The 22,317-nt window shown below is 45.8% G+C and overlaps 1 protein-coding gene across 1 annotated transcript in view; it reads left to right on the forward strand.

Annotated features, from left to right (window-relative positions):
* The window catches only part of ACBD7 (acyl-CoA binding domain containing 7), a 35,091-nt gene that overhangs the window by 10,784 nt on the left and 1,990 nt on the right, over positions 1-22,317 (forward strand). The window lies entirely within an intron of this gene.

The raw sequence follows: 22,317 nt of genomic DNA on the forward strand, positions 1-22,317 counted from the left end.
ATCTGATCTGTGTAGGTGTCCTTCTTACTGCTGCTTTAATAAATGAGCACAAACCAAGTAGTGGAAAATGACATTAGTTTATTCTGTTACAGTTCTGGAGGCCAGAAGTCTGAAACGGGTCTTATTTGGTAAAAACAAGGTGTGGTTTCTTCTGGAAAGTCTAGGCAGAGAATCTGTTATCCTGTCCTTTCCAGATTCAAGAGGCTTTCTGCTTTCTCCAGCGTGGCTCCTTCCTCGCATCACTCAGACATTAGCTTTCATGATCACGTAACTTTCTCTAACTCTGACTCATCCAGTGCCCTTTTAGGAGAACCCTTATGATTACAGTGAACCCACCCTGAAAATCCAGTATAATCTCTGCATCTCAAGATATTTAACCTAATTACATCTGTAAGGTTTATTTTGTCACACAAGGTAACATATTCGCAGGTTCCAGGGATGAGGACGTGGACATCTTTGGGGGGCAATTATTCTGCCTATTACAGTGGGTTTAGTATCATCAGATATAGAAGACTGCTGTCTTAGTCTACTGTCTTAGTCTGTTACTTAGTTTGTCACCATGACAGAATACGTGTGAGGGGATAATGTATAAACAATACAAATTTATTTGGCTCATGGTTCTGGAGGCTGGGAAGTCCAAGAGCATGACACTGGAATCTGGTGAGGGCTTTTGTGCTGCATCTGATCCCATAAAGGAAGGCAGGGGGCAAGAGAGCACAATAGCATGAGCAAGAAGGGACTGAAGTCTTTTTTTGTTTGTTTGTTTTTTGAGATGGAGTCTTGCTTTGTCACCCAGGCAGGAGTGCAGTGGCGCAATCTCAGCTCATGGCAACCTCCACCTCTGTTATGTTGGCCAGAACTTCTGAACTCAGGTGATCCACCCACCTTGGGCTCTCAAAGAGTTTGTGAGAGGTGACAACGTACTAGCAGCACTCACTTGCTCTTGGTGCACTTGAGGAACCCTTCAACCCACTGCTGCACTGTGGGAGCCCCTCTCTGGACTGGTTGAGTCTGGAGCCAGCTCCCTCTACTTGCGGGGAGGTGTGGAGGGAGATGAGCAGGTGGGAAGTGGGGCTGCATGTGGTGCTCGCGGGGCTGCATGTGGTGCTCGTGGGCCAGTGCAAGTGCCAGGTGGGCATGGGCTCAGCAGGCCCTGCACTTGGAGTAGCCAGCAGGCACTGCCAGCTTTGGGCAGTGAGAGGCTTAGCACCTGGGTCAGCAGCTGCGGCGGGTGCGCCGGGTCCCCCAGCACTGCTGGCCCGATGACGCCATGCTCGATTTCTCGCTGGGCCTCAGCCGCCTCCCTGCAGGGCAGGGCTTGGGACCTGCAGCCCACCATGCCTGAGCCCCGCCCTCTCCATGGGCTCCCGCACGGCCTGAGCCTCCCGGATGGGCACTGACCCCTGCACCGCGGCACCCAGTCCCATCCACCGCCCAAAGGCTGAGGAGTGCGGGCTTGCAGCATGGGACTGGTGGGCAGCTCTGCCCGCAGCCCTGGCGTGGCATCCACTAGGTGAAGCCAGCTGTGCTCCTGAGTCAGGTGGGGATTTGGAGAACTTTTATGTCTAGCTGCAGGATTGTAAATGCACGAATCAGTGCTCTGTGTCTAGCTCAAGGTTTGTATATGCACCGATCTGTGCTCTGTGTCTAGCAAATCTGGTGGGGACTTGGAGAACTTTTATGTCTAGCTAAAGGATTGGAAATCCGCACTCTGTGTCTAGCTCATGGATTGTAAATGCACCAATCAGGACTCTGTCAAAATGGACCAATCAACTCTCTGTAAAATGGACCAATCAGCAGGATGTGGGTGGGGTTCAGATAAGGGAATAAAAGCAGGCTGCCTGAGCCAGCAGTGGCAACTCGCTGGGTCCCCTTCCACACTGTGGAAGCTTTGTTCTTTCGCTCTTTACAATAAATCTTGCTGCTGCTCACTCTTTGGGTTCACGCCATCTTTATGAATTTTAACACTCACCATGAAGGTCTGTAGCTTCACTCCTGAAGCCAGCAAGACCCCAAGCCCACCAGGAAGAATGAACAACTCCAGACGTGCCGCCTTTAAGAGCTGTAATGCTCACAGTGAAGGTCTGCAGCTTTACTCCTGAAGTCAGTGAGACCACGAACCCACCAGAAGGAAGAAACTGCAGACACATCTGAACGTCTGAAGGAACAAACTCCAGACACACCATCTTTAAGAACTGTAACACTCATCGTGAGGGTCGGCGGCTTCATTCTTGAAGTCAGCGAGACCAAGCAAGAACCCACCAATTCCGGACACACTGGAATTACAGGCGTGAGCCACCATGCCCAGCTTGAACTCCCTTTTATTTTTTCCGAGACGAAATCTTGCTCTTGTCCCTCAGGCTGGAGTGCAATGGCTCAATCTTGGCTCACTGCAACCTCCGCCTCCCAGGTTCAAGCGATTCTCCTGCCTCAGCCTCCCGAGTAGCTGGGATTACAGGTGCCTTCCACCAAGCCCAGCTAATTTCTGTATTTTCAGTAGAGACAGGTTTCACCATGTTGACCAGGCTGGTCTTGAACTCCTGACCTCAGGTGATCCACCCGCCTCGGCCTCCTAAGATGCTGGGATTACAGACATGAGCCAGTGCACCCGGCCCTGAAGTCACTTTTATTTTTATTTATTTATTTATTTTTTGAGAGGGAGGCTTGCTCTGTCGCCCAGGCTGGAGTGCAGTGGCCGGATCTCAGCTCACTGCAAGCTCCGCCTCCTGGGTTTACGCCCCTCTCCTGCCTCAGCCTCCTGAGTAGCTGGGTCTACAGGCGCCTGCCACCTCGTCCGGCTAGTTTTTTTTTTTTTTTTTTTTTTGTATTTTTTAGTAGAGACGGGGTTTCACCGTGTTAGCCAGGATGGTCTCGATCTCCTGACCTCGTGGTCCACTAGTCTCGGCCTCCCAAAGTGCTGGGATTACAGGCTTGAACCACCGCACCCAGCCGAAGTAACTTTTATAACAAGTTCACTCCTATGATAACAAACCCAATCTTGTTATAATGATATTTATTGCCTCCTATTAGTCCCTTCCTCTCAACGCTGTTACCCTGGGGGATAAATTTCCAATATATGAACTTTGGGGGACACATTTAAAACATAACATCTGCCAAATCAGGAAGAAGATGATAAAAATCTTGACCAGAGAGACCTGAGGGAATTGGTAAATAAGGCAATTCCAGACTGTATTGGGAAAGGCATAAAAGCAGCTTGCCAATCTACATATCCTTTTTATGATGTGTATAAGAAAGGAAAAAGCAGTTGAAGAGGCATGAGTTTGATTTGGGAAAACTAATGGAGTTTCAGGGTGAAGACAGTGGTTCTGGAAAATGGGAGCTAAAGTTGAATGAATTGACAGATATGAGCCCCTATCCAAAAATCTATTTAGGCCTGGTGCAGTGGCCCATGCCATAATCCCAGCACTTTGGGAGGCCAGGGTGAGTGGATCACTTGAGTTCATAGCAGAACCGCGTATCTACAAAAAATACAAAAGAAATTAGCCAGGCATGGTGACATGTGCCTTTAGTCCCAGCTCCATGAGAGGCTGAGGTGGGAGGGTAGTAGGACAACCGGAGATGGGAGAGACCGAGCAGAGTTCAGGAGAGCCCTTCATTATTAAGGTGATCACTGGCTCAGTAGGACTAGGGTCCAGAAAGTCTGAGCACCAGACAAAGAAAGCAGCCACCTTTTAAGCAGTCAGTAGCCAGGAGCTACCTGATGCAGGAAGCGTACTTAAAGAAGCCAGAACAAAGGCAGTTGATCAGTCTTTTACATTTATCTATACTACATGTTCTACATTCCTGGGAAACCATGTTTCTGTATCAACTTTGAACTTTGCAGCCACCCTAGGGAGGTGAAGCAGGAACTCACTGAGCCACAAAGAATGTGAAACTAGTGAGAACAGATAAGTCTCCCTGAGCAGAGAAGGAAAAACAGGAATGTGGGCGGCAAGCCACCCGGGTGCCGAGGCAAAAGATCGAGGGGCATGAGCTGTTCCAGTCTAATAAAATATATAAAATAAGAATGGTTATACTAGATATAGATCACAGATATGATTATATACGAATATCATTAATCATTAATTTGTAGCAATTACTTTTTACTCCAGTATTATAATAACCCTCATTCTACATTCATAACCTAGGAAAAACCAGGCCATACAGAGATAGGAGCTGAGGGGACATAGTGAGAAGTGACCAGAAGACAGGAGTGCAAGCCTTCTGTTATGCCCAGGCAGGGCCACTAGAGGGCTCCTTGGTCTAGCAGTAATGCCAGCGTCTGGGAAGATGCCTGTTGCCAAGCGGACCGTGGTCTAGGAGCAAGAAGAAGGACAGTCTTATTGTTCCTAACACACAGGCTCCGGTCCACTTCTTGGGCAACAGTTGACAGGCTTTTGTCCTACAGATTCAGTATAACCTGGCTGGTGCTCTCCAAACATTTCGAGCGTCTAGTTAATACCACCATTGATCTAGCGCTGGAAACTGAGAGAGAGGGTTAAAATCTGGCACAGAGGAATTGTCTATGAAGCTTCTCCACTGTGTCTTGTTCTTAGACTCTTGAAAATATTGTTGACCTAGACAGATTGTATCTCTTACTGGAGTCTGAAAGTCTTTTCCCTATAGTGCTTTGCAGTATCTTCTAATGATAGGGATTTTTAATAGCCACACACTTGGGTTTGTATTGAACTTTGCAACAAATTCTGGTATGATAAAATTGTCTTGTGGTATTAGTTTTCTAGCCTCCCAGGGCTATTGGTCACCTATACTGGTACCTCCACATACATAAAATGAAGTGACTCCAAAATTAGTAGCAACACTTTTAGCTAGCTGAGCGAATAGGGTCTCAGTGACATTGGTGGAATTTGAACTTTTGGCTCCTTGGGGTTAAAATGTTTACTGGAGGACTTGAAAAATCTGAATTGTGACATTGGACTGACTTGAATTTTAGCTTGTTAAGTCTTTTTAATAATGACCAATGGAATACCTAGGTTTGCTCTTTCTCGATTAAAGCTTAGCTTTCCTTGATGTCCTTTAGTCCAAAAAGGCACGTTTAGCTTTAATATGGTCAGATTAAGGGGGTTGAATGTTTTAATCGTACAACCAAGTTTTGCTTCTTGACTGGCAAGCAGAGCCACTTTCCTTCTATATAGGTGTTGGTTGAACTCATGCATGGTCTAAGGAATGTTACAATGAGGACATTCTTTTTCTGGTTCTCCTATCATGATCTTGGCAGCCTTACTGCTGACTCTTTTGTGTCTGAAGTTCTTGCAGACTTCTCCTAGATTGTTCAGGTTGCTGAGGTGTGCAGCCTGACAGGCATCAAAATATGTAGAAACAGGTCCTTTATGTGAATAGGGAATACCTGTGTTTTGCTTGTGAGTTTCCTAGTTCTAACATCTTTAGGATTGGCATATGAGGGTAACAAAGGTTTCCTTATTTGAATTTCATACCAGAAGTTATAGGGTAGGAGGCTGGGTCATAATAGGCTTCAGGTTGCCTATTTCCTGGGTCACAGACAGAGGAAGCTGGTTTGATTATAAACACATGTCCTCAGGGGAGCTTCTCTACACTCATAATAAGTTTGATATAACAGAGTCTTAGTTATATTTTCCCTAGACTAAGCTTCTATCATGCAGTGATGGCAACTATCTTGGTTTTCTTGGATAGCTGTTAGCATTTTTACTGCTAGTACAATCAGCTTTAGACTATGCACAGGCATCCTCTTGGGCAGCAGGTTTGACAGCAATTGCAAAGGTAACATGACAGTAAGACAATTATTACAAGCAAAAGAATAACTACACTGGCCAATTCTATCCACATGTACTTATCTGGCACCATCTTCCTTGGGCTTTGGCCATGCGTAGACTAGTCAGCTTCTGGTTATGTGACTAGGGCACGGCTTGGTGTTTCCTCAAACTTCAGCCATGCGTGGACCGAGCAGCCTCCGGTATGGTCGGAGCAGGGCAGTCATCCTTTTCTGATGCACCTTGGTCTTTCTGCAAGATCAGTCAAGTTGGATTTTGTGGGTCTTGCTGATTTGTCCATTTGTCTTGGACTGAGGCTGCAGGTTTCAGGCTTGCATTTGTGTTTAGGGTCAGTTCTCCAATTTCCTTTAAATTTCCTTTTACCTGAGCTATAAGTGGCAGTGGTCAGCCGTATACTATTTCATAGGGTGAATACCTGGTTAATTTAATAGGGGTACACCTGACTCGGAGAAGGACCATGGACAATACCTGATCCTACTGCAAATGAGTCTCTTGGCAAAACTTCTTCAACAGTTGTTTCAGTGTCCGACTCATCTTTTCAACTTTTCCAGAACTTTGTGGGTGATAGACTGTATGCAGTTTCTATTTAATCTTTAACATATGTGTTAGTTGCTATATTACTTCTGCCACAAAAGCTGGTCTGTTGTCCGAGTCTAAAGTTAGAGGCAGTTCAAATCTAGGAATAATGTTTTTTAATAATATCCTGGTTACTTCTCGTGCCTTTTCTGTCCTGGTCGGGAATGCCTCCACCTATCCTGAAAAGGTGCAGACAAACACTAACACATACCCATAGCCTCCAGCCCGAATCAATTCGGTCAAGTCTACAAATAGGTTTTCACGTGGCACTGCTCCTGTTTCCTGAATTCCTGGGGGCCCGAGTAGGCCCTTGCCTTAGGTTATTCTGGGTGCAAGTAACACACTGCTCGCAGCCAGCTCGAGGCACTTAGGCGTGGCAGACAGAAATACCGCCCTACGAGAATTTCTAACGTTGTCTTTCCCATGTGTGTTCCTTGGTGAAACTGCTTTATAAATCGGGGGCAATGGCTTCTGGAATGGCAAGCCTCCTATCTGAAAACTTCCACCAGCCTCCTTTTTGATAACTCCCATTTTCCTGCGTGAACCATGCTTTCTCATTGGATGAGTAGTTAGGAGTCTCTGCAAGGGGAGGCTCTAATAAGGGCATAGCATAAATCTCTTCTCTTTGTTATTTGTGCCCTTGCAGCCCTTTTTGCTTCCTTGTCTGCTTTTCTGTTTCCTATAGCCTCATCACTTTCTCCCGTTTGATGTCCCTTACAGTGGATGATTGCTGCTTCCTTTGGAGCCTATACAGCCTCTAGGAGCGGCTCTATTTCCTTTTTGTTCTTTATTTGTTTTTCTTCAGTAGTTAACAGTCCTCTTTCTTTGCAAATAGCTTCATGAGCATGCAAGGTGACAAAAGCATATCCTGAGTCAGTATAGATATTCACTGACTTTCCCTTTGCTAGAAGTAGCACTGTTGTGACAGTTGTTAGTTCTGCTTTCTGCCCCGAGGTTCCTACCGGTAGGGGGCGGGCCTTGGCCACTGAGCTGAATGTGACTGCTGCATATCCGGCCTTTCTGATACCTTCGGACATGAAGCTACTTCCATCAGTGCAATACTCTATGTCCAGGTCCTTTAGGGGCTGGTCTTTTAGGTCTTGCCAGCTTGAGAGTACTTCATCTACTGTTTCTACACGGCAGTGATACCATGGGGTACTCAACGGGGGCTTCCCGTGCTCTGCATATTCTATTGGCAGCAGTGTGGCCGGATTTAGGGTGTTGGCAGTCTCTAAGGTGACGTGTGGATTTTCACATAGCAGCCCTTGGTATCTCAGCATTCTAGGGTTAGAGAGCCAACGGTGTTCTCTCTGTTCCATTAAGGTGACAACTGTATGGGGCACCCGAATTATTAACTTCTGTCCAAAAGTGAGCTTGTTAGCATTCTCAGCTAACAGAGAAGTGGCAGCCAACGCCTTGAAACAGGGCAGCCATCCTGCGGCCAACAAGTTCAGTTGTTGGGACAGATATGTTACAGGTCGCCACCATGACACTAGCATTTGCACCAAGACTCCTGTGGCCATCCTCTTTCTTTCATGAATGTACAGGTCAAAGGGCTTTGTCATGTCTGGCAGCCCTAGTGCTGGTGCCTGGATTAAGGCCTTCTTGCTTTTCTTGAAAGCCATATCCTGTTCTTTTTCCCAGAGGAGGAGCTCCTTTTCCCCTGATTTCGTCGCCGCATATAAAGGTTTTGCTAGGAGCCAATACTTGGGGATCCAGATGCGGCAGAAACCAGCAGACCATAGGAATTCCTAGACTTGCCGCCCTGTGTCTGGCAGAGGAATGCTACAGACAGTCTCTTTTCACTCCTGCCTAAGCTCACGTGACCTTGGGAGATGTAAAAGCCAAGATACCAGACTCCTTGGCTACAGATCTGTGCCTTTTCCTTAGATACTTTATAGCCAGCTTTCCACAGCCCTCGAAGGAGGCTCTTTGTTCCTTGGATACCTTCTTTTCTGGTGGGTGTGGCTAGCAATGAATTATCTACAGATTGCATTAAGACACATCGGTCACTAGGTGGCGTGAAAGCCTTTAAGTCTGAGGCTAGTGCTTCTTCAAAGATAGTTGGGGAATTTTTAAATCCTTGGGGTATACTGAGATGGGCCTCACTCAAAGGCAAATGCCTCGGCTTACAGGGGCCAATCTGATGCAGAAGAATGCATCTTTAATGTCCAAGCATGTGAACCAAGCAGCACTAGCAGGTATTTATTTGTCCAAGCAGGGTGTACGGGTTAGGTAGAATAGCATGCAGTATGGCTGCCACTTTGTTGACTGCCTTAAGTCTTGTAGAGGCCGGTAGTCGCCAGAAGGTTTTAACACTAGCAATAGGAGGGTATTCCATGAGGAGAGACATCTCTCTATTATTACAAATTTAAGGAGTCATTTTAAGTGCTTTGCAATGCCTTGGTGAACCTCCATGGGAATGGGATACTGACAGATTTGCACCGGGTAGGTTCCTCATAGTAGCTCTGCTATGACAGGTGCTTGATGTACTGCTAACCCTGGGGGATTGTCCTCTGCCCAGACTCCTGGTAACTTAAGAAGTAAGTCTGTGAATAGTTTTTCTTTCTCAGTTGTGCTGTACTCCTTTTTACACTTCTGGCAACTACTTTCATAAAGTCTCCACTCTTCTGCCTTGGGTACTGTAAGAGTTGGCACTATAGCCTTTCTTTGCGTTAGGCTTAAGGTCATATCTCCACTCGGTGTAAAGGAGATCTGAGCCTGCAGCTTTTGTAATAAGTCTCTTCCTAATAATGGCACTGGGCAGTTTGGCAAATATAAGAACTTATGTTGGACTTCTCGGTCTCCAATCATACATCTCTTTGATTTCAAAAGGGTGTCTTTTCTGTGATACCTGTGGCCCCGATAATATTAGCATAATCTTTTGATAATGGCCCAATTGTTTGAATCACAACCAAGTGTTCAGCATTTGTGTCTACTATAAGTCTATTTTTCAGCCCCTTACTACCATTGAGACCATAGCCTCATCAGGGTTTAATGAGATGAAGTCCGGTCTCTTTCAGTCCTCAAGGTAGTCATTGGCTCCTATCAGCCTAATTAGATCCATATCGGATCCTGCTATGTCTTGCCCAGTGGCTGTCCAGTCATTGTCTATGGATGTTATCCTTATCCTTTTCTTTCTCTGGACATTCATCTTTCCAATGTCCTGTCTGCTTGCATCTTGAACATTGATCTCTCTTTAGTCTAGGCCGACCTTCCTGACCTGTCCTGGTCTCCTGACCTGGCCTAGCTTGTCCTCTACCACGACCACGCCCACAAACACGTCCACGTCCTCTTGCAAATCTAGCCTTTCAACCAGGGCTGCGATCAAGTACTTTGTCTGCCTTTATTTTTTGGATCAGAGTGTCTTGGTATCTCAGCAAGTTCAGCAGCCCTTGGGCCTGATTTGAGTCCCAGCCTGGGTCAGTTTCTATTGTTCCTTGTTTGTACCAGCCACTAGAGTCTTACAATAACATTTAAAACAGGCCTGTAGCCATTTCAGATGGGTCTGAATCATGCTCAGCCAGGAGTCTATGTATGGAAACTGATCAAGGTGCCCAGGCTGTTGTCTGGTGACCACTTGAAACACTTGGCCAATTATTTTCCTATCCGTGGTTCCCTTGGCTGGCCACCCTACATTAAAGGAGGGCCAGTCAATTTCACAAAGCGTTCTTAGCCTCTGTGGTGTTAACTTCATTCCACAATCACCGTCAAAGCCTTTTCTAAAGTTCTTCAACATACATGGTAATAGAGTTGGCTTTGACGCTTTTCCTCCCATTTCCTCCCTCATGGCACACTTTCACTCTCAATTTCACTCTTGGATTCACCAGACTGGGACCTATTAAGGGAGGTTCAGACGTTGATTGGCCAGATCACAGTCAGCTACTGCTGTGAAGCTATGAAGCTAATCCTGTCAGCCTTACACAGTGACCTACGTCTGGCTCATCCCACACTTGCCTTGGAGGACACAGTCTGCGCTAAGAGAGCTGCACCTCCCCACATCACTCCCCACGTTGGCCTCTCCCAAGACTGTCTCTGTCACATACTTTCACACACCTCCCTTGCCCCAGGATTCCTCATTGGACAAAATGAGCCTCTCTCGTGTCCCAGGTGAGCCTAGTTAGGCTCCCATATTCACACATATACACACACCACTCCCGGTTGCTGTCTCCAGATTCAATAAGCCACTTTCACTTGTTAGTGGGGACATGAGTTTCATCTGAATGGGCAGGCCACTCCTGCTACCCCTAGCCACTCTGGGCTGGATTAGTGGTCGTTCCCTGGATGGTGATCAAGCTCCCTTTCTGTCCTTATGGGATGGGCTAGGGTCCAACCTTACTGCGGTTCAGTAGTCTGCCTATACTCTGCTCCTGTGACTATCCTGCAACTCCCAAGTCAGTTCTATTTGCACTGTCAGGGGAAGGCTCCAAGACACCGGAGAGCCATTCTCCTTCTGGGCTAAGTCTTACCCTCTGGTGCCAAGGGTCCCAAGTCTCCCGCATCCTGCTGCTCTAGCCCAGGGGCAAAGGAGATAAAAACCTGCCATCTCCAATCCTGGACAAGCCCCCAGAAATCTAACAGGAAAATCAGAAACAGGAGAGACCAAGCAGATTTCAGGAGAGCCCTTTATTATTAAGGTGATCACTGGCTCAGCAGGACTAGGGTCCAGAAAGTCTAAGCACCAGACAAGAAAGCAGCCAACTTTTAAGCAGTCGGTGGCTGGGAGCTACCTGATACAGAAAGCATACTTACAGAAGCCAGAACAAAGGCAGTTGATCAGTCTTTTACATTTATCTATACTACATGTTCTACATCCCTGGGAAACCATGTTTCTGTATCAACTTTGTAACTTTGCAGCTGCACTAGGGAGGTGAAGCAGGAATTCATTGAGCCTCAAGCAATGTGAAACTAGTGGGAAGAGATAAGGTTCTCTAAGCACAGAAGGAAAAACAGGTTGTTAGTATTCTCTAACTTAGACTACTGGGGTGCTACATTATACTATGCCCTGAGGGGAAAGTTGATTTTCTGGCCTTACATATTGTAAAATTCATTAATTTCCTCTTCAGAGGATTGCTTAAGCCCAGGAGGTTGAGGCTGCCATGAGCCATGACTGTGCTACTGCACTCCAGTCTGGGTAACAGAGTGAGACCCTGTCTCAAAAAAACAAAATCAAAAAAGACAAAAATCTATTTAAAGGTCAGAACTTGGAAATGATGCCAAAACGAGCTTATCAGTGAAGAAGTAGTTAAAATGAAAAGGATCTGTTATCTAGCTCATCTCAAAGCACTCAATACTCACTGATGTTTGAGCAGGGGCCTTCTTAAGGCTTAAAGGTTAGTACTGCCTTCCTTGCTCATCAACACCCAGGCTATTTCTGTAGAGATTCCAGGCAACATTGAAATTATATTGTCTTAGGTAGGGGAACCTAGAGGCCAATCCTGGGATAAGGCTTCAAGTACAAGGAGGTTATTCAGGAGGAAAAGAACCGTAGGTAACTGGTGGAAGAGGCAGCAAGGCAGGGAGGAACCCAACAGAGTATGTTATCCAGTCAGATATTGTGGCAGGTAATCGAAGCTTAACTCCTACTGGAGAAGTTCCCAGAACCAGTGTAAAACATACGCCTCAGACTTACTCCTCCTGAGCTATGAGGTTGATGGGTGATTGATTGATTGATTCAGAGAGAGGGTCTCACTCTATTGCCCGGACTGGAGTGTAGTGGTGCAATCTCAACTCAGTGCAGTCTCTGCCTCCCAAGCTCAAGCAATTCTTGTGCCTCAGCCTCCCGAGTAGCTGGGATTACAGGCATGTACCACCATACCCAGCTAATTTTTTTCTTTTTTTTGAGAGGGAGTCTCACTGTTGCCTAGGCTGGAGTGCAGTGGCGCCGCCTCCTGGGTTCACACTATTCTCTTGTCTCAGCCTCCTGAGCAGCTGGGACTACAGGTGTCCGCCACCATGCCCAGCTAATTTTTTGTATTTTTAGTAGAGACAGGGTTTCACTGTGCTAGCCAAGATGGTCTCGATCTCCTGACCTGATCCACCCACCTCGGCCTTCCAAAGTGCTAGGATTGTGCCCGGAATTGGTGGGTTCTTGGTCTCACTGACTTCAAGAATGAAGCCATGGACCTTTGGGGTGTTACAGTTCTTAAGGATGGTGTGTCTGGAGTTTGTTCCTTCAGACGTCCAGATGTGTCTGGAGCTTCTTCCTTCTGGTGGGTTCATGGTTTTGCTGTCAGAAGTGAAGCTGCAGACCTGGTGGTGAGTGTTACAGCTCTTAAATGCAGCACACCTAGAGTTGTTTGTTCTACCCGGTGGATTCATGGCCATGCCGGCTTCAGGAGTGAAGCTGCAGACCTTCGCTGTGTTACAACTCATAAAGGCAGCATGAACCCAAAGAGTGAGCAGCAGCAAGATTTACTGCAAAGAGCAAAAGAACAACACCCACACATTCTGGAAGGCGACCTAGGCAGCTAGCCACTGCAGGTTAGGGCAGCCTGCTTTTATTCCCTTATCTGGCGCCACCCACATCCTGCTGACTGGTCCATTTTACAGAGAGCTGATTGGTCCACTTTACAGAGAGTTGATTGGTACATTTTCACAGAGTGCTGATTGGTGCATTTACAATCCTTGAGCTAGACAGAGTCACAGAGTGCTAGTTAGCTGGATACAGAGTTAGCCAGATACCGAGTACAAATTGGTGTATTTACAAACCTTGAGCTAGACACAGAGTACTGACTGGTGTATTTGCAAACCCTGAGCTAGACACAGAGTACTGATTTGTGCATTTACAATCCTTGAGCTAGACACAGAGTCACACAGTGCTAGTACTTCAAGCCTCCACTAGGTTAGCTAGATACAGAGTGCTGATTGGTGCACATAGGATCCTCTGGCTAGATACAAAAGTTCTCCAAGTCCCCATCCAGTTCAGGAGCCCAGCTGGCTTCACCCAGTGGATCCTGCACCTGGGCTGCAGGCGGAACTGCCCGCCAGTCCCCAGCGGCGCCTGCACTCCTCAGCCCTTGGGCTGTCCATGGGACCAGGCGCCATGGAGCAGGCAGCAGGGGGCAGCGCCCCTGGGGGAGGCCCAGGCCCCACCAGAGCCCACTGTAGAGGGAGGAGCTCAGACACGGCAGGCTGCAGGTCCCGAGCCCTGCCTCGCGGTGAGGCAGCTAAGGCCCAGTGAGAATTTGACTGCGGCAGGGCAGGCCCGCACTGCTGGGGGTCCAGACACAACCTCCGCAGCTGCTGGTCTGAGTGCTAAGCCCCTCACTGCCCTGGGCTGGCGGTGCCTGCAGGCCGCTCCGTGTGCGGGGGCCCGCCAAGCCCGCGTCCACCCCCGCCCGAACTCACACTGGTCCACAAGTGCAGCCCTGGTTCCCGCCCACGCCTCTCCCTCCACACCTCCCCCCAAGCAGAGGGAGGAGGCTCCGGCCTCAGCTAGCCCAGAGAGGGGCTCCCATGGTGCCATGGCGGGCTGAAGGGATCCTCAAGCACCGCCAGAGTGGACGCCAGGCCGGAGGCCGAGGAGGCGCTGAGAGTGAGGGCTGCTAGCACATTGTTACCTCTCAGGATTACAGGCCTGAGCCACCACACCCGGCCGAAAACTGTTATTTCTTTATCAGTAAAATCACAGAGTTGGAGTTATGGGGTGATGTTCTAAAAGCTATATACGAATACTGGAGTTCTAGGTAATAGTTTGCACATTTCTGAAAACATGCTCAGTAGATTGTCAAAATATCCACCACCTTTCCATTACTTCCATTCAAAACTGCATTCTCTCTCTCTCTCTCAAAAAGGGAATGTAAAATCCGGCTTCTCACTGTCTTCCCTTTCTTGTTTCTGGGAAGGAATAGTTTATTCTTTTTCACTTCTTAATTGCTTGGAGAAATCCCAATTGCTGCAATTCATTGAGTGAGGTCACTCTTGTGCCTGATCTTTTGATGAACCGATGTGAGAAGATGGCCTAACACAGATTCCATGTACACCGTGTGGCTGTCATGGTACTGAGATCATGGATTTAAAAGCAGTGTAGGAGGCCACTAATAGTCTTGGAAAGTCAAATGTATGATTTTAGTTCATGTAATCGTCTAGTCACCAAACTTCCATAGCAAGTTTTTCAAAGGCATAATCTTGTACTTGTTTTCTCAGCTACTTATTTTATGAACAAAATATATCAGTCATTTAACCGAAATAAAGTGTCCAGAATTTTCACTATGATTCCTTGAATCCATTCTTCTATTAAAACATATTTCTATTGGCTGAAACACATTAAAGTCAGATCCTGTAAATAAATTAATATTTTATGATTTTGTTTCAGTCGCAATGACAAATGCTTATTATGTTAAAAAGGTCAAGAAGTACATTAAAGTATAACAAGGAAAGGCTGGACATGGTGGCTTGGGTCTGTAATCCCAGCACTTTGGGAGACTGAGGTCGGGAGACCTGAGGTCAGGAGTTCAAGACGAGCCTGGCCAACATGGGGAAACCCCATCTCTACTGAAAATACAAAATTAGCCAGGCGTGGTGGCACATGCCTGTAATCTCAGCTACTTGGGAGGCTGAGGCAGGAGAATTGCTTGAACCTGGGAGGTGGAGGTTACAGTGAGCTGAGATCACAGCTGGGGGAAGCACTGCGATTGCACTCTAGCCTGGGCAACATGAGCAAAACTCCTTCTCAAGAAAAAAAAAAAAATTAACTGGGCGTGGTGGCAGGTGCCTGCAATCCCAGCTATTTGGGATGTTGAGGCTTGAGAATCGCTTGAAACCCAGGAGGTGGAGGTTGCAGGGAGCCAAGATTGCTCCATTGCCCTCCAGCTTGGGAGACAGAGTGAGACTCTGCCTCAAAAAAAAAAAAAAAAAAAATTATATATATATATATATATACACACACACACGCACACACACTTACATACATATAAAAAGGAAAACTCAAAATAAGCATCACATTAATTGGAAATATCCATCCTTCATACTGGGCAAAAATCATGCTAAATCTATGATTAATTAACATAGACTTAAAAGTTTTATTTAAAAGGATCTTATAATAAATGCTTTTACTAGACATACATTTAGCTTTACTTAGGTTTAATAGGGAGAAATAGAAAATGGAAATAAAATGGACAGACTTGCTGAATTTCAGACATATATTTCTTCAGTATGAAAGATGTAGCCTTAATGTTCCCTTAGTGGTTAGTAAAAAAAAGATAATGAAGACACCTAGGAGGCTAAGTCACAAGTACCAATGGACTCTTTTCTATGAAAAACAAGAAAGTTGGTCTAATGCTCCTCCTATTTAGATTTGTGTTGAATTACTTAACATTCTAAAGATTATAGTGTTTACACTGTATTCTTTTTTGTTTGTTTGTTTTTGAGAGGTAGTCTCGCTCTGTCACCAGGCTGTAGTGCAGTGGCGTGAACTCTGCTCACTGCATCCTCCACCTCCCAGGTTCAAGTGATTCTCCTGCCTTAGCCTCCTGAGTAGCTGGGACTACAGGCACGCACCACCACACCCAGCTCATTTTTATATTTTTAGTAGATGGGGTTTCACCCTATTGGCCAAAATAGTTTCGATCTCTTGACCTCATGATCCACCTGCCTCAGCCTCTCGAGGTGCTGGTATTATAGACATGAGCCACCACGCCAGGCCCACTGCATTCTGAAATCATAATTCCCAGAGTTGTTTGAACTTAGCTCCAGATTTAAATGAAGGCATGAGTCACACAGTTCTTACCCTGATAAAAGGAGAAACTATGTCAGTAGCATTAGCGTTGCTGTTTGCATTTTTTCCAGTGTACATACCAACATGTACATTGATCAGATCAAAGAAAATCAGAGTTTTGCCAGTATGTTGACTTTTTAAAAACTTTTGATCTTTAGTTATTGACTTAGGCTCAGGCCCATGTTGCATTTTAAGGCAATTCTTTTTTTTTTTTCTTTTATTTTTCGAGATGGAGTCTCATTGCATCGCCCAGGCTGGAGTACAGTGGTGCCATCTTGGCTCACTGTGACCTCCTGGGTTCAAGCAATTCTCCTGCCTCAGCCTCCTGAGTAGCTGGGACTACCACCCCACACAGCTAATTTATATATATATATATATATATATATATATATATATTTTTATTTTTATATTTTTTTTTTTTTTTGCGACGGAGTCTTGTTCTTTCGCCCAGGCTGGAGTACAGTGGCGTGATCTCAGCTCACTGCAAGCTCCGCCTCCCAGGTTCACGCCATTCTCCTGCCTCAGCCTCCTGAGTAGCTGGGACTGCAGGTGCCCATTACCATGCTCAGCTAATTTTTTGTGTTTTTAGTACGGACAGGGTTTCACCGTGTTAGCCAGGATGGTCTCGATCTCCTGACCTCGTGATCTGCCCGTTTCGGCCTCCCAAAATGCTGGGATTACAGGCGTGAGCCACCACACCCAGCCAAATTTTTATATTTTTAGTAGAGATGGATTTCACTGTGTTTTGCAGGCTGGTCTCAAACTCCTGGCCTCAAGTGCTCCGTGTACCTCGGCCTCCCAAAGTGCTGCGATTACAGGCATAAACCACCGCACCGGGTTCAGTTTTATAGTATTATACGAATTTATGTAAAATTTGGAACACTTGGCAAAACAATAAATAAGCCATGCTTCAGTGAAACCTTTGTCCTTTAATGCCATTCATTCTAGTGGGAAGTGCGCTACTCCGCTGTTGCACAATATACTAGTAATATACCAGCTACAACAAAGAGGTGAGTTGGACATGTGATACAGCCCAAGAATTCATTCATATATATAATGTGATATATTACACAGGAATATAGATATGTTACACAGGAAAAAGATTCTAAGAAATATTAAAGAAAAAAGTTAGGCTGGGCGTGGTGGCTCACCCTTTTAATCCCAGCACTTTGGGAGGCCAAGGTGGGTAAATCACCTGAGGTCGGGAGTTCGAGACCAGCCTGACCAACATGGAGAAACCCTGTCTCTACTAAAAATACAAAATTAGACGGGCGTAGTGGTGCATTCCTGTAATCCCAGCTACTCAGGAGGCTGAGGTAGGAAAATCACTCAAACCTGGGAGGTGGAAGTTGCAGTGAGCCCAGATCATGCCATTGCACTCCAGCCTGGGCAACAAGAGAACAAGAGCGAAACTCTGTCTAAGAAAAAAACAAAAAGTTAGTGAACGCACTGTATTAAAATACTTTCAGGACAGGAACGGTGGCTCACACCTGTAATCCCAGCACTCTGGGAGACCGAGGTGGGTGGACCACGAGGTCAGGAGTTCAAGACCAGTTTGGCCAATATGGTGCAATCCCGTGTCTGCTAAAAATACAAAAATTAGCGGAGCATGGTAGGTAGCAGACGCCTGTAGTCCTAGCTACTTGGGAGGCTGAGGCAGAGAATTGCTTGAACCTGGGAGGCGAAAGTTGCAGTGAGCCGTGATGGTGCCACTGCACTCCAGCCTGGGTGACAGAGTGAAACTCTGTCTGGAAAAACAAACAAACAAACAAAAAAACCTTTCAAAATTAGTCATATTTTTATATGAATTTAGTGACTGTATTACTTACAAGACTTTTACAGATGAAGCACATGCAGTGATACAATCTTAATTTTTGTCTTATCCAAGCCCTTTTTGCTTTAGGCTTGACTTTTTGCTCATATTCATTCAAAATGTATTTTCTCGAATGCCATCTATGTAATCTTTTGTCACTTTCAGCTCAAAAAATTACAGCAACTCTACATAAAAATGCTATATTTAATAGAAGAGCAGAAAATATGCTGTATTAGATTGGACTTTGGGGGAAATCACCACTTTTCTCAGTAGAAATAGACATCTTCCGGTTATTATTAAGCATTTCAAAATTTTATTTTCCCAAAATACCTAAAGAGAATATGAATGTAAATTTCACCATAATAGGAACTCTAGTGACAGTGACTACTGTAACTATGCTATATACGTGGTGGTGGAAATTTTTTTTTTGCCCTTGCTTTCATTTTATTAAAAACACAAAATGAAACTAAAATTAGGAAAGATCAACTTATAATTCCTTGATTAAATTTTTCAATGATTCTAGGAAATTCAGTGGCGGTACTAATTCTGCTAGTACTCAGCACTTGCAGACTGAGTGGTTTCTTTACTGGCAGTCATGCCACAAAAAGAATTGATAAAAAATACATTCAATGGCTGGATGCAGTGGCTCATGCCTGTAATCCCAGCTCTTTCTGAGACCGAGGAGGGAGGATCATTTGAGTGCAAGAGTTCAAGACCAGCCTGGGCAACATAGGGAGACCCTGTCTCTACAAAAAATAAAATTAGCTGGGTGTGGTGGTTCATGCCTGTAGTCTCAGCTACTGGGGAGGCTAGGGTGGGAGGATTCTTTGAGGCCCCAAGGTTGAGGCCACAGTGAGCTGTGATCGAGTCACTGCACTCCAGCCTAGGAGACAAGAGTGAGACCCTGCCTCAAGAAAAAAATATTTAAAAAAATAAATAAATAAAAATAAACATTTGGGCCAGGCGCGGTGGTTTACGCCTGTTATCCCAGCACTTTGGGAGGCCGAGGCAGGTGGATCACCTGAGGTCAGGAGTTCAAGATCAGCCTGGCCAACATGGTAAAACCCCGTCTGTACTAAAAAATTAGCCAGATGAGGTGGCAGGCGCCTGTAGTCCCAGCTACTTTGGGAGGCTGAGGCAGGAGAATCACTTGAACCCGGGAGAGGGAGGTTGCAGTGAGCCAAGATCGTGCCACTGCACTCCAGCCTGGGTGACAGAGCAGGACTTCATCTCAAAATAAATAAACAGAAAATAAATACATTTGATATCTAAAAAACCAAGTTGTATGTCCACAAACAGGGAACAGCAATGCCTGAGTTTCTGGTTTGTGAAACTGAATTATATGAAACACTTAGGGTTTATTTGCATACAGATGGTCCCGTAGAATGGTTCAATTCATATCTCTACTTTACTATGGTTCAAAAGCAATATGCATTCAATAATTCGAGTCCCCATACAACCATTCTGTTTTCCACTTAGAATGCAGTATTCAGTAAGTTACATGACATAGTCAACACTTCATTATAAAATAGGCTTTGTGTTAGACGATGTTGCCCAACTGCAGGCAAGGTAAGTGTTCTGAGGACGTTTAAGGTTGGTTAGGCGCACTAAATGCATTTTCAACCTGCCATAGGTTTATTGGGACATAAACCCATGGTTAAATCGAGGAGCATGTTATTTTACTTATTTATTTATTTATTATTATTTTGAGATGGAGTTTTGCTCTTGTAGCCCACGTTGGAGTGCAATGGAGCGATCTTGGCTTACCACAACCTCCGCCTCCCAGGGTAAAGCGATTCTCCTGCTTCAGCCTCCCGAGTAGCTGGGATTATAGGCATGCACCACTATGCCCAGCTAATTTTTTTTTGTTTTTTTAGTAGAGACGGGGTTTTCCCATGTTGGTCAGGCTGGTCTCCAATTCCCGACCTTGGGTGATCCGCCTCCCTCAGCCTCCCAAAGTGCTGGGATTACATGCATGAGCCACTGCTCCCAGCCTGGTCACACAGCTCTTAAGTGATGGAGTTGGGAATCCAACGAAGGTAGTCTGGCTCCAGAGCCATGTTCTTAACCATGGCATTATGTAAAAAGCAGCCAAGAGTTTCTTAGGAAGACATTCAGAAGACAAGGCGCCCCTTATTCCATGCCCCCGTGCTTCTCAGTCCCCTGTGGGAAATGGGTAGGAGGATGGGCCATGTTCAAGGTTATTTAGGCTGAAGACCCTGATCTCCAACTTACAGGTGATTTTGTTCACAAAACAACTGTTCTGCATGTACTACTGTTCCTGGACCAAACCCAGAGCCGCGCTGCTTATTCTCTCAGCTCAATAATGAGATGCAGATAAACTGGGAAAGAAGAGAGTTGGTTTCTGTAACTGGGTACAAGGAGAAGACCTGGAAATGATTGCCAAGCCAACTCAAAATTACAGAGGTTTCCAGAGCTTATATGCCTTCTAAGTTATATGTCTGCATGTAAGTGTGCATTCATCTAAAGCCTTAAGTGACTAACTTCTAATCTATAACTAAGGGCTGAGTCCTGAAGACCTTCCTCTGGAGTCTCAGCAAATGTCCTTAATCTAGATGGGTCCAGGTGCTGGAGTGATTACCCTTGTTTCCTGCTAAATCATGGAGGTTTGGGGAGTTCCTTCAGATCCCAGTAAAACTTGTTTGTGGAGGTCTGGGGATTTTCTTCAGACCCCCATAAAACTTGTTTAATCCTAAATGGGTCCTGTTAAGAATTCCTTCATTATCTTGTTATGCCTCAAGCCCCAGGAAGAGCCTGGGCAAAACTCTTGGTGGGCTGTTGTTGGCGTCTTCGTATGAGGGCGCTGGCTCTTTCTGCTTTTAATATTCAATGTAACCACTCAGTGCTGACACGGTTGTTATGGCGGCCTGCCTATTCAGCCGTCAGGGGGACCTGGCCACAGTACTACCTGTCTTTGGGGACGGAAGGAAACTTGAGCCAGCCACTCCACTGAGCCCACAGGGTACTGAGGTTACACTGGGGCTATCCACTTTCTCTCCTAAGCCTTTGGATCCAAAGGGAGCTCTGGCATCAGAGAAGAAGTGTGGGGGGCGGAGGCCAGCTAGCATACATCCTTGAACTTCCCCTGTTTGACAGCCAGCCTACGGACAATTCCTGCTTATCCTGAGTTTTAAGAAATAACTTAAGGTAAGACACAGTTTAATTTAAAAATCTATAAAGGAAAATAATCACGAAGCCCTTTATAGAGTATAAACTAAGAGGTTAGAAAAGGAAAGGGATAAAGCACCTGGGAGCCCTGAGGCTCCAGAGTACACTGGACTTCCTTGTCTATTTCAGCTACTGGCTGAACCCTGGGCCAGCCTGAGGGTCTTGCGGGGTTAGGCTGGTCCCAGTTTTAGAGTTAACTCGGGACAAGCCTTATTACTTAAGTCCTTCTTTTTTTTTTTTTTTTTTTTTCTGGAGACAGAATCTCACTTTGTTGCCCAGGCTAGAGTGCAGTGGCGTTATCTTAGTTCACTGCGACCTCTACCTCCCAGGTTCAAGCAATTCTTGTGCCACAGCCTCCTGAGCAGCTGGGATTACAGGTGTGCGCCACCATGCCCAGCTAATTTTTGTATTTTTAGTAGAAACAGGGTTTTGCTATGTTGGCCAGGCTGTTCTCGAACTCCTGACCTCAAGTGATCCCCCTGCCTCGGCCTCCCAGAGTGCTGGGATTACAGGCATGAGCCACCATGCCAGGCTTAAGTACATTGTATATAGCGTTTCCAGGAAGTCTAAAAACATACTACTCAAGTATACTGGTATACAGTTTTCCCTAATCAGCTCTACATTGGCGAAGCAACTCCTCTTTTCTAGAAATCATTTGCAATAAATCTTATAATTTAGGTCTAGTGTGAAAAGGAATCTGTACAAGCAACTCAACCAGATCAGGAATATTGATTACCCTCAGAAGCTGACTAGGTCTAAATAATGCTAATATTAAAGAATGTAGGCATGAGGGCACTGGAAGAGAAACACGCCAGACGATGGTATTAACCGGTAGCAAAGTCCCTGCATGTAGTAAAGTAGGACTGAGGCAGAAGAGGGAGGACGCATCTGTGAGGTCATTGAGGAAACTCCATTGAGTATCAATAATGCCAAAAAAAAAAAGCAGCCAGGCATGGTGGCTCACACCTGTAATCCCAGCACTTTGTGAGGCCAAGGTGGGTGGATCATGAGGTCAGGAGTTCAAGACCAGCCTGACCAATATGGTGAAACCCCGTTTCTACTAAAAATACAAAAATTAGCCAGGCACAGTGGCAGGCAGCTGTAATCCCAGCTACTCAGGAGGCTGAGGCAGGAGAATCACTTGAACCCGGGAGGCAAAGGTGGCAGTGCGCCAAGATCTTGCCATGGCACTCCAGCCTGGGCAACAGAGTGAGGCTCCCTCTCAAAAAAAAAAAAAAAAAAAAAAAAAAAAA

Source organism: Theropithecus gelada, chromosome 9 (assembly GCF_003255815.1).
Source record: "Theropithecus gelada isolate Dixy chromosome 9, Tgel_1.0, whole genome shotgun sequence".
Lineage (NCBI taxonomy): Eukaryota > Metazoa > Chordata > Mammalia > Primates > Cercopithecidae > Theropithecus > Theropithecus gelada.